Here is a 12,935-nt window from a genome sequence, read left to right as displayed (position 1 = left end):
ATTTACAAATGTATGTTAATTCCTCCATATGTATTGCTTTTAAACGCTGCATGCATACAAAAAACATCCATACAAAAAACTGATTCGGTTTGTTAATAAAATAAGAACACTTGAACTAATTATAACGGACATTTGTTCAGCCGAGTGCGAGAAAATTTAACGAAATTTTGCATTCATTCGAGTGTCTTCGTTCGGGAAATTTGCCATATTTCTCTTGTGTTTGCGAAATAATTCTGTTTTATTAAATATGCGGGGGTGAATTTTCTGTATAACAATGTATAGGGCCCGGGTCCATAGAAGAGCTGCGATTTTGAGCTTTGTCTTAGAAGCTTCGTACGTTTTTTTTTATGTCACCGTCGGCAATTGAGCAGATTGTTTGCAGACCATACGCCTCTACAAATGGATTACCGACTTCTAATTGGAAAGGGATTGAGAAAGGATTGACGAGAGGAATAAAGAATAGGTATGAGAAGGGTTAGGAAAAGGATATGGCCCTCCGGCTCCCCCATTCACCGAACGAAACACAGCAGTATGCTATTTTACGCCGGTCTTCTGTGGGGGTGTGGTACTTCCCCGGCGCGAACTGGCCCAATTCGTGCCGAAGCGTGCTCAACTGCCACAATAATTTCGTATACGTTTCGTAGTTCTGCTACTATAAACTAGATATATTATTTATTTGTGTTTTTTTTTATCAGCCACGGTTGTCCCACTGTTGGGCAAATGCCTCTTTTCTTTCGCTCCGTCAGTATGTTTTAATTACCTACAATTTTTAATTAAGAACAGTCGCTTCTCTTACAGCCATTTTAGGCGAAATATTGTAGTAGATATACTCGTAGATATTCGTATTGCTATTGTTACTTATCCAATTGTGAAAGAATCGGTCCCAAGATTAGCGCATTCATACAAATAAACTCTACAGATCTATATTATTTGTAGCGATAATAATCTTTTATGTTCAAACGTCAATGAACTTTATAAAAGCAGTGTCCATTACACATTAATAAATGAATTCTAGTTTTAGACATATACACAGTAATTATCTCAAGTTCAATTTTAATTTTTAGTTTTGTTGTATTGAAATGCTTTATAAATGAGAAAATTTGAAAGAATAGAAAAAAATTGATCACGCGGCGGGATTCGAACCTGCGTTTTTTGCCAAACCGTAGCAACGCCTAGCCTCTTGGCCACCCGTGACCCTATCTCAAGTTTAACTGGATAACAACCTAACGTTAACTGTTCCTCGTTCATTAGTTGCTAGTTACTGTAATATTTAACTTAACCTAGTTAGTGAAGAAGCCACTCGCTTTTATGTTTTTCACTAACTTATATAAATAACTGTGTTGATTTAATTTTAAAGCCTTTTTAGTCTGTACCCAAAGGGTAAAATGGGATCCTATTAAGACTTTGCTGTCAGTCTGTCAGTCTGTCTGTTTGTCTGTATATCCGTCCGTGCGTCTGTCAACGGTCGGCACGATTTTTTTAGCAGTTGCTTCTTTATTTGTACGGAACCCTTTAAGTGTCGTGAAGCTAACTCGCACTTAACTACTTTTCTTTGGGATGAGCTCACAGAAGCCATAGGTCCAAAATATTCAATTTTTTTAATATTAATATATGAAAAAACAAACTGCCGAATTATTACAATATACGTATTCATGTTGTTATAACTATCAGTTTCTTTTAATTAAAATACTTATTAATATAAAGTATTTAATTTAAAACCAAATGGACATTATATTTGTCTTCAAATCGAAGTGAGATTCCATTTTTATGCGGAGTTCTGCTGTAGAGGACTAGCTAATAAAACTATATAAGACCTCTTTCTAACAGTAAAATAATAATGAAAGAAGCTACTTTTAAATAACCACAACATATCTATATTCTGATCAGTCATGTCTAGGAAATGTTAATGGATGATATGCCACCTTTCGCCCGCGGCGTTGCCTGTATTTTGAAATGAAATTTGCATGGGATGGTGAAGTTTCACCGAGATAAAAATTATCTCTATGTCATTCTTTAGTTACCTACTTATCTTCAAGTCTCAAAATGAGGACAAATAATCACTTGCGGCGTGAAAGAAAGACAAACAAACAAACATACTTTCGAGTATATTATTGAAGATTTAGATAATTTGTGTACTTTGTGTTTAACTGCCTTCTGTGTCCTGAAATTCTTTTAATTTAATAAGTGGAAAAAGTATAAACATACTTTTACTTTATTCTGTACTAATTCCAGGGTAAATAGTAAAATGATTCGCATGGGAGTTTTGGAAAATTAGCTACATGAGAAATTTTGAAAGAATAGAAAAAATTTGATCACGAGGCAGGATTCGAACCTGCGTATCTTGCCTAACCGTAGCAACGCCTAGCCTCTCGGCCACCCGTGATTCCTAGGGATCAAATTTTTTCTATTCTTTCAAAATTTCTCATTTATAAAGCATTTCAATGCTATAAAACTAAAAATTAAAATTAGCTTCATGTTAGACACGTACCCCAGACATAGAATATCATAAAGCTTCATCCGATATTACTGTGATCTGTACCCTTTTTGAGGCGCCGCAGACTATTTGCATTTTAAACAGATGTGTCTTTTATATATGCTTATGTTTTGAAGGCGACATAAAATTAAGTAGAACGATGTACGACTTAAAGGAGATACATTGAAACAATTGTTATAGGAAAAATATATTTTGTTATTTTATGTTTGCAATTCCTACAAAATTGATGTCAAAGCGTCATTGCTATAAATTGGTTAAAATTTAAAATCGAATTTTTTATGAGTTTTAATATTTACCTTACCACATCTGTACAATAATCTTTGCCTCCATGATGCAATACCCCAGTTATTGCATCGGGCTCATTCAGTCTGCACATGCTCAAAGACTATTGACTAAGCCCGCAGAGGCGCCAAACGTGTCAGATGGAATATTTGAATGATCTGTCGGTTCTTGGGTCGTGTTAGCTTATGAATTTCTGCTTTGAGTTGATGTTCTCCAGTTTCGTTGCGGGAATATTGTGCGTAGTAACTATGGCGATTTGTATGTTTACTGCTTTATTGTGTAAAGAATAAAATAAAAAAAAATAAAAATTAATTATTGGACAAATTATAAATCACATAGAACATAAAACCCAGACTCCTAATATAGCTTTCGCTGTGTTTCAGGAATCTGTGTCTTCCCGATACAGTACATAAAGTTCAATTTAACTTAAAGGAAAAGGAGAATTTATGTATACGTTTGATCTTCATCACCTAGCAACAGAATTCGATGTGATCGCAATGTTTTTATACTTTATTCAGGGTAATACGAATCATTTTCTAAATAGAGCTAAAGGTATAGGTTAAAGAAGTTCATTAGAAAATTGTATAGTACAATAATATATAAAATGGGAAATATAATTAAGTCTCTCAGTTTATATAAAATAATGCACTAATTTTCCACGACTTCGCCCGCACATTCAGCGGTTACACATACGATAGAAGTGAAACTTCAGTAAATCGACAAAAGAATGAGATGAATATATATAAAATTTAAAATAGTATGCATATTTATGTCTCATTCTTTGCCGGCTTCATTCTACACATTTTTGTAGTTGTCTCTCATCTGTCGTTTTTTTCGTTGCATCAGGTTTGAAATCACAACGATTCTAAAGAAGTTTCAATTCAAAATCTATAAAATCGTCCTACTTAAACACAGCAGCTAGAGGGACAAGGGCCCTGGTGCATAGGGAAAGAATCGGGCCCTCCTCCCCTCTTTCCGCCTTCCTCCCCTCTTTCAAAGCTAAGGTTAGAGGGCCCCCTGAGCTCCGGGGCCTTGGTGCACTGCACCACCTGGCCCTATAATAGCTATGACACTGCTTAAACAAGTGCGTTTCATTAAGCTCAAACAATTCATATAAGCGTTCTTTGTTATTCCATAAAGTGTCAACACAAAGGCTACTAAATACCATTAAAATTTGAGTGAAGGCTGTTAAGAGGCAGTTAGCGATGATTGAGAAAATTCATTAACAAAGGAAAATCCATTAGGTAATTTTACCGCTTCCATTATCGAGGTGAAAATGTCAATACTTATCAAATTACAGGGCTTTTTGCGTATTTCTTGGGTGTTGAGAAGGTTCTCTTTGGCTGTTTGTTATTGAAAGCTGTTCAATTTCAAGCTATTGACAGGATTTCTTTGCTTAGGATAAGATTAGATAATAATCAATGATGAAAAAGCAGTGGTGGCTCAGTGGTGAGAAATTCGGACTTCAAAATCGATAAGTCGAGGTTCGAGATCGGGGCGAGCGTGCAGAAAATAAATTGATTTTTCGATTTAATTGCACATCTGGATAACATCACCACTGCTTAAAACGGTGAAGGAAAACATCGTGAGGAAACCGGCAGGTCCAAGAATCAAAAGTTCGACGACATGTGACATCTGCCAACCCGCACTTGGCCAGCGTGGTGGTTTATGGTCTGAACCCACATAGAAGGTCTGTGTCCCAGCTGTGGGAACAATGATGATGATGATGATGATGATGAATATGTTTGTTATAATAAAAAAAAACATCCTTACTTTGAGATATAGTATAGTACTCCTTCTTTAGCATCACGACTCAACCTTACCTGTAGTTTTAAATTAACAAATATAACATTTGAATGTGTAGAATGCACACATGCACACATGATAATATACACGTACACACAGCTGTCACGCGAAGAATAGAGTTGGTGTTTGAGTAATTTTAAAATAGTTTTAATAAGACTTTGTAATCTACACTTATATTATAAAGAGGAAGAATTTGTATGTTTGTTTGTTTGTAATGAATAAACTCAAAAAGTTTGGACTGATTTTGAAAAATTTTTCACCATTTGAAAGCTGCAACTTCGCTGAGTGACATAGGCTATATATGCACCACGGGCGAAGCTGGAGCGAACTGCTAGTCACCTTGTATAGTTATTTTTAACAAAAAACTACTCCGCCTTCCAATTGTCAGAAATAGACAAAATTTAAATGTGACCACATGGCAGACACCATCTTTCAAATTAAAGGTGAATCATAAAAATCAGTTCGCCGAGTTAATAGTTAAAGCTAACATGCAATCAAAAAATACAATCGAATTGATAAACTCGACTTTACTTATCAACCCCTCATCATTATCAGCCAACACACACAGCCACACAGTGTTCCCACTGCTGGGACACGGGCCTCCTAAGAGGGTTCAGGCCACTACACGGACCAAGTGCGTCAAATGTCACATATCGTCGAACTTTTGATTCTCCGGCATGCCGGTTTTCTCATCATGTTTTTCTTCACCGTTTCGAGCATTATGATTTGAACAATGTGCAGATAAATTGAAAAATTATTTTACTTCTTGCCCGCTCGCCCGGTCTCGTACCCCCGATTTCACTTTAAGCCCAAGGTCATAACCACTGAGCAACCACTGCTCACTAATTAACAACAAGCAGCTAATTACTTTTCGTATAAACAAATGCCCAACGAAAACAGTAAATGCGGCCACTCCAAGCTGAAGCTTCTTGAAGTAACGACTGGCCAATTTCTCTTGAGAATATGAAACTCGGCAATTCATTTTTATCACAAAGGCGTCGGGTGAAAAATACGAAACTTCCAAGACGCTTGTCATTCTTAACTTGTTGTAACTCAAAGTAACGAAGTGCCAGTGGAAATGCTGGAGCTTAAGAACTTCGGCCAAAATTGACAAGCCTTTTAGAGTAATTGGAGGGGAGGAAGAGTTATTGGTATGGAAGGGGTGAATTGTACGTATTTTTTGTATAGAGGCAACCAAGCTGGTGGATCACCTGATGGAATGGGGTCATTGATAAACATTTCCGAAGGTAGGAACTCTCTGAAATATGAATATAATATATCTTATCTTTATAAACTTACAACAATTCTGTTTTAACAAAAATAGCGAAATATTTTCCTAGATAATTGCGTTGTAGGTAAACGGCCGGCCTTCGCATGTAATATTTCTTTTTTTATGTCATCGTCGGCAATGCAGGTGGGTCGCCTGATTGTAAGCGCTATCATAAACATTTTGAGAAGCATAAGGTCCATTGCAGACGCCTCTACAAATGGATTGCCTACTCCAAATTGAAAAGGGATTAAGAGAGGATTGACGGAAGCAATAAAAGAAAGGACTGAGAAGGGTAAGGAAAAGGATATACGCCTCCGGCTCGCCTACTCACCGAACGAAACAACGCAGTATGCTTTTTCACGCCGATCTTCTGTGGGGGTGTGGTACTTCACCAGCTGGCCCAATTCGTGTCGAAGAGTGCTCGACTAACACATACAAAATTTCTAAGAGTATTCTATATCTAAAATGTATTTAATCCATGTAAACATACTGCATTTATATATTGCAGGATTGCTATTAATCTCGGTTTTATCCTTAGCATTTAACGTGAAGGCGCTGTTTAGCAGTGATCAATTAAGCAACACTAGCAAATGAGGCATTTGGAGTGATGCTCACTAATACCTTCAGCCCTTACTGATGGTTGGTATTTGCTGAGAACGTGTTAAGAAGCGATGTTTACATATTCTACTGTACTGTTTATATAATTCCTATACAAGCCACTAGCGTGCCTAACTACTACTATATAAAGAGTTCAGGTTAAATTGAAGAGTTTTTTACACGATTATGAAATAAATTCTTACACACACGGACAAATACACACACATAGACATGAACAATTCCAAGTAATGTATAAATGCGAAAGTTACTAAATAGGGCTGTTTATTCTTCACGGCTTAATCACTAAAGCGATTTCAATGAAGTTTTTTACAGAGATAGTTTAAGACACGATAAAGAACATGGAATGGTTAATATCCCATGGAACAATGATCTATATTTTCTTTGACTATGCGGGTGAAGCCGCGGGCAGAAAACTATGTAATTGAGTTTAAATTTAGATGTAATTACGAAATAAGGAAATAATCAAAAAGAAATAGGCTCTCAATATTTTATATTTATCTACCAGAATACTCTGATACAATACTTTTCAAAACAGACTGATACGTTTGAAAAGAAATCTCATAAGAAATGAGCTATTCGTGCATTTTAAGCGGATTATATTCAAAACTTTTGCATACAATAATAAGTTAAACGCAAACAAACCTTTGTAGTTATAAGTGTGTTAGTTCTTTTTATGGAAACTCGACTGTGAGGCGTCTGCTTGAATACATTGTATAGGGCTGTCTACATGTACGTATCGAAAAATAATAATAACTAGCGATGCATCCCGGCTTCACCGTTGTACTTTTTTTCTCTACATACGAACCTTTCTTTACCTTGATAAAAATAAAAAATAAAATAGTTGAATTGGTTGACACGCTCTCGAGTCTCTCTCTCTCTCTCTACAACACACTTGGCTATTCGTTTACCACACGAATATTATAAAGAGGAAAATTTTGTGTTTTTGCATGTTTGTAACGTTTTTATGCATAAACCAGTGGGGCGATTCAAAATTTCTTTCACCATTGGAACGATGCAACTTCAACGAGTGACATAGTCTATATATGTACCACGTGCAAGTTCAGGACGAACACCTAGTTATATACAAAGATATTAATTACTAGGATTAGCTAATACGGTTTCGTTTGGGTGGTCTACGAGCATTAATAGTTGTGATACATATTTAATTTTTAATATAGCGCCATCTATCGAAGCTCATAGGTTTTAAAGTGATATCTTAATGGATTTTCTTTGGAATCAGATATTTCACCACGGTAGCCTATCTAGTGATATGGGTTAGGAGCTTGGAGCACGCTCTAGTTGTCTCCAGACACAAAAATCATATCTATACTAATATTATAAAGTTGAAGAATTTGTTTGTTTGCACTAATCTCAGGAACTGCTGGTCCGATTTGAAAAGTTCTTTGAGTGTTAGATAACCCATTATTGAGGCTATATATGTATCACGGGGAAGCCGAGGTGGACCACTAGTAACTAATAAAATCACTAAACTTTTTTCAACCGATATTCCAATGATGAAGAAGGTTCTTAATTCGACTGAGAGCTTTCCTTCGTTTTATAATTCGATAATTCCGTGGGTTTTCCACCGTTTGACGTCATTCATTTTCTGTTTTGATAGGGAATTGTTGACATTTGGTCCCATTTGAGAGCAAATTGGTACCTACCCCAGGGACATCTGTGACCTTTCTGTGGTAGAAATTAAACTTAGAAGAAAAATTTTAACGGATAACTCCTATATAAAATTATAATCAATATAAAGCAATTACAGCATGGTTGTTAGCCACGACTCATAACTAACACCCTGGAACTAGAACAGACCAAATTAAATAAATTATTCTGTCATCCTTGTGCGACACAATGGCTGTTCAGTTACAGCGACAAGGGTTCAACACAATACACAGCCGACGGCGGATGGAACCGTGTCACATTATTGATGGGTAATGAATAGTCGTCCCATATATGTAAGATGCCTGTTTTGTATTTGTAAGGATTTTTAAATGTTTTTAATGTAATTAAAGCTTGAAGCGTCTTTTGGTACAGTGGTATAGATCTTATGAGAGCCTGGGTTCGATTTACGATACTTAGGTCTGCTTAGATTACCTTGATAGTAATCCTAAACAGATCATTAATTTTCTTCTACTTTGCTATTTTTGAGGTGATAAATAATCTACTGTTTAGAAAACTCCTTCACATCGATCATTATTAAAGACATTTATAGAAACACTTAGATACTATCGGAAACCCTTGGAACAAACTCGCACTTGACCTATTACAAACTTAAACCATCTATTACGATAAGACCATGCACACATCCGCGACGTCTAACTTAAGTGATATTAAGTTAAACCCAGCTGTAAGTACAAAAAGCCAATAGCTGTACACCTGCAGGGGACAGGTGATTTAATTATACTAGTACATTTATGAATATGGCGTCCACTGGTGTGCGGCATGTTTCCATTATCGCACGATACGGTTTTCGTTAATTTTATCACATACTAGCTGTTAGCCCTGGCTTCGCGCGTGGTACATGTATAGCCTATGCCACTAAGTTATGTTGCTTTCTAATAGTGAAATAATTTTTGAAATCGGTCCAGTGGTATTTGCGTGAAAACGTGACAAATAAAACAAAAATACAAAAGTTTTCTCTTTATAATATTAGTGTAATCAAGAATATGCAATTAATGCCTCATGTAATTTATAGGTAATTACAAAAATTTTGAATTAACTTAACTTAAAACAGAATCAGAATGAATAAAAACAGTTAGGAAGAAACAAGAAATGTTAAAAGATATAACATGCTATGTTGTTTGACTCGTGAGAGTATAAAAGGGCTGATTTTCAGTCTGGCCTTCAGGTTTGACATTCTCATAATCTTAGTGAGTTTCTAAATACCCTCGCTTGTATTGCTCACATTGGTCTCACAGTACCACGACCGCACTTTCCCTAGCAACGACATAATGGTTCCTTCGATTACAACAAAAAAATATAAATCTTAATTTAATCTTCACCATTTGTTTGCAAATAAGCCTAGAGGCCTTCTTACTACCCTACTACAAACCCACAAGCAAGCCAGTCCTCCATCTGCTCATTTTATCATTACAAGGACTTTTCTTTAAGTCACACGCACTACGCATTACTTTATCTTAGATACCTTTATTCAATACTAGCTGCGCCCCACGGTTTCACCCGCGTAAGTCCGTATCTCGTATTGATATCGGGATAAAAAGTTGCCTATATGTTATTCCAGTTGTCCAGCTGTCTACGTACCAAATTTCATTGCAATCAGTTCAGCAGTTTTTTCGTGAAAGAGCAACAAACACACACATATCCTTGCAAACTTTCGCATTTATAATATTAGTAGGATTTTTAGTATTTCTTTAATAAGCTCCACAAAGCACAAATAGCGTGCACCTCGTACGATTATAGAATTCACGTGTGACAATGGAAACGCGTCTATTAGGTATATTCTAGCGGTCAATATGCACTGTGTGTGAACACCCACCGATGTGTGCAGTGCTTTGTGTTTGTGTGTGTGTTTACGGTTGACTAGAAAAATATCGTATAATATTTTTTTGCAAACATACAAAGCTACAAAGGTAACGAAATAATTTAATTAATGACAATAGGAAAACACGTGTAATTATCTTAATTAAGAATCTTGGTCCCAACTTCCCAACTAATATTAAAATGCGAATTGCTTTTGTCTGTCTCTTTTAACGCCTTAACCGTTGAACCGGTTCGGTTAATTCGATACAGATATAGTTTGCGATCCGAGAAAGAACAAAAGAAATGTCTTGCGGAAATTCCACGGTACCGGGAGCTACGCGGGATTTCCTTTGAGTTTCCTTGGGCAAAGCTGAGGGCGAAAAGCTAGTTACTTATAATTCCTTAAACTATAATTGTAATTTAATTATTAATCTATTGTTTATTGTTTTCTTAGCCAGGTGTCCTAGTAGGTTCACAAGCCTTGATTTGAACGTTTGCAAGAAAGGAAACTGCCAGATGCTATTTTTAGTTATATCTATTTGTTTGTGTATGTCTGTATGTCTCAATATATGGACGGACCAATGAACTAGGGACAAGCACAGGGATCGTTGTTTAAAAAAATTAAGCTATAAAAATATATAAAACTCTAATATACCTACATAATTCGTGTTACTCAATGTCTCCAGTGTATTTCTTTTTGGTTCAAATAAACTTTTTTTTTATCTTAGTAGAAACAAAGAGACAATATAGATTATTTTTCGTTTAAAAATGGAACTATTATTAAGCTGGCAACTCAAACACAAGCTTCCAAATACAGAAGAACAATGTCTTTATTAATTAGTCCCTTTTATACTTAAAATTGTCTATTTAATAAATAAATTATGCTGCCATCATTAGCAAAATCAGTTTAGCATTTTCCGATATAACGTGAATCGAATCGTATATACTTACGAATAAGTTAAAAATATCTTCAATTGAATGATTTAATTGCAAACAGCACAATAATTAGTGCTTCTTGGTCTGCTACAATATTGAATAATAAATGAACATTTCATCATTTATTATTAATATAATAATTATCTTAGTATACATTAATACATAATTAGTATTACAGAAATGGGCTTATGAGATAAAAGATATTAAAACTTATTCGTTTTAAGAATTATCAGTTCTCATTGCCAAATGAGTAATGGCATGTTTTAAAGAAAAAAAAACAATTTGATAATCTGTATACATGTACTATTTATTACTTTACTTACTATACTTTTGTAATAAAATACTCATTCACATCTCATCCTCATTTTTTTCATTTTGTTCTTTCAGAAAAGCAAAATGCGCTAGAATAAGGTCATATTAGTAAATCTCAAGTACTATAAAGTTTCAAATACAAAATAATAATTTCATCATTTAGTCCAATCGAGCCCAATTGTGTATCGAAATTTCTCACCAATTTTTTCAAACACAATTTAATGCATCAGTAATTGTGCTAGCGTTTCGCATTTATTTTCCAATTTACGGCAATCAGTAAAAGTATAAAATAATTTTCACCGTTAAATCTGCATGATACATTCTTACTCAAATGGAGCGTAGAGCGCTGGCGAATCCATATAGGTTTGTATTACAGTGGGACAAGCATTCAACGTCGGCTGCTTGATAGCCTGTGCTCAACGGTAATTAAAAAAAAAAAGATACAATTTTCTCGCGTTCACATCAACAACATTCAATTTGTCAGTGCCAAAACTCATTAAAAATTAAAATCGAATTCTAATTTTAAAAGTTTAATCCATTGACGGCTGATTAATTTATTTGCGTTGCATTCGATTTTTAAAACGGGATCAAAAACGGCGGCAACAGACAAATGTCAACTGTGATATTCTAAATTTAAATTTGGACGGAGCCGACATTTGAACGTGGAGTGACATTCGCGGTTCGGAACGGAAGATAAACATTTGTAATGTATTTTTTTTTTATTTATTAGTCGCAAAGTTTATTTGACATTACTAAATTAAAATTAATTTTTGTGCAAGTATAACTTCGTTGATTTTAGAGCGTGATTAAATTGTTCCTATTGGTGTTCTCTGTGTGGGTATAGGGTAAACGTACCATTTTTAAGTCCAGGTATTTATTATTATTATTATTATTTCATGTCTTATATAATTCACAACCATTTTTACGAAAACATTAGATGTAATATTTTAGTAATTCAATGTCTAAGTAAATATACATATATTATATTATGATGTCAGTCATTTGTAGTTTGACAACAAATATATATCTAGTAGATTGATTAAGCGCATGTGCAACTGTAACTGTTATAATATTATTGGAGTAAAATAATTTTTTACATTTCTCACTCACCGAGGATTTTGTTTTATCTGCAATCTTACACGTTAAAAAAAATCTGTAATTCAAAAAACGGTTCGTTCTCGCCTTAAAGGTCTCGTAACCATTAAAACTTAAAAAAAAAACGGTTCGTTCCAAAATTCGAAAATTCATTCTAAAATAAAATAAAAAAAAAAACATCTGTCAAAAAGTCAAACATAGTTAATAATTCTAGTTCAATTAGTCTACAAAGAAAAACTAAGTCATTAATATTAGATTAATTGTTACATATAGCGGAAATATGTGCGTTTACCCTAATAAGCATGTGTGTGTGTGTGTAGCAAGGCTTTACCCGTAATAGAATTAGTGATAATTAAATTAAGCACACTTGTCGTCTGTCGATTGTTAAAAAAACTTGTGTGCTACGTAGTATCTGTAATTTAGAGGTAATTGTGTACAAAGGATCGAAAATACGGGGTATGTATCATTATATTATAGTGTATTTATTGTTAATTTAATAAAATATAGTTTTAAAAAACTAAAAAACACGCTTTTCAAGCACATCAAACTAAAAACTACAAAATAATTTTTAATATAAGCTGAAAACAATAATGAACGAAAAATACTAATATTGTTGTGAATAATTTTTAATATAAA

At 34.5% G+C, this 12,935-nt stretch overlaps 1 protein-coding gene across 3 annotated transcripts in view; it reads left to right on the top strand.

The window, feature by feature from the left end:
* Positions 1-11,537: 11,537 nt before the first annotated feature.
* The window catches only part of LOC119832228 (guanine nucleotide-binding protein subunit gamma-e), a 32,533-nt gene continuing 31,135 nt past the window's right edge, over positions 11,538-12,935 (top strand). Inside the window, exon 1 of one of the 3 annotated variants that reach the window (XM_038355881.1) lies at positions 11,538-11,626. The gene's annotated coding sequence lies outside the window, so the exon portion shown is untranslated. Of the gene's footprint in view, positions 11,627-11,819; positions 11,908-12,642; positions 12,756-12,935 lie in introns of those variants that run through there. The other 2 variants (XM_038355882.1, XM_038355880.1) reach the window with 2 other exon arrangements.

This window comes from Zerene cesonia, chromosome 15, assembly GCF_012273895.1.
Source record: "Zerene cesonia ecotype Mississippi chromosome 15, Zerene_cesonia_1.1, whole genome shotgun sequence".
Taxonomy (NCBI): Eukaryota; Metazoa; Arthropoda; class Insecta; order Lepidoptera; family Pieridae; genus Zerene; species Zerene cesonia.
The sequence above is the reverse complement of the archived record's forward strand: the minus strand, read 5'-3'. Positions and strand labels throughout refer to the sequence as shown.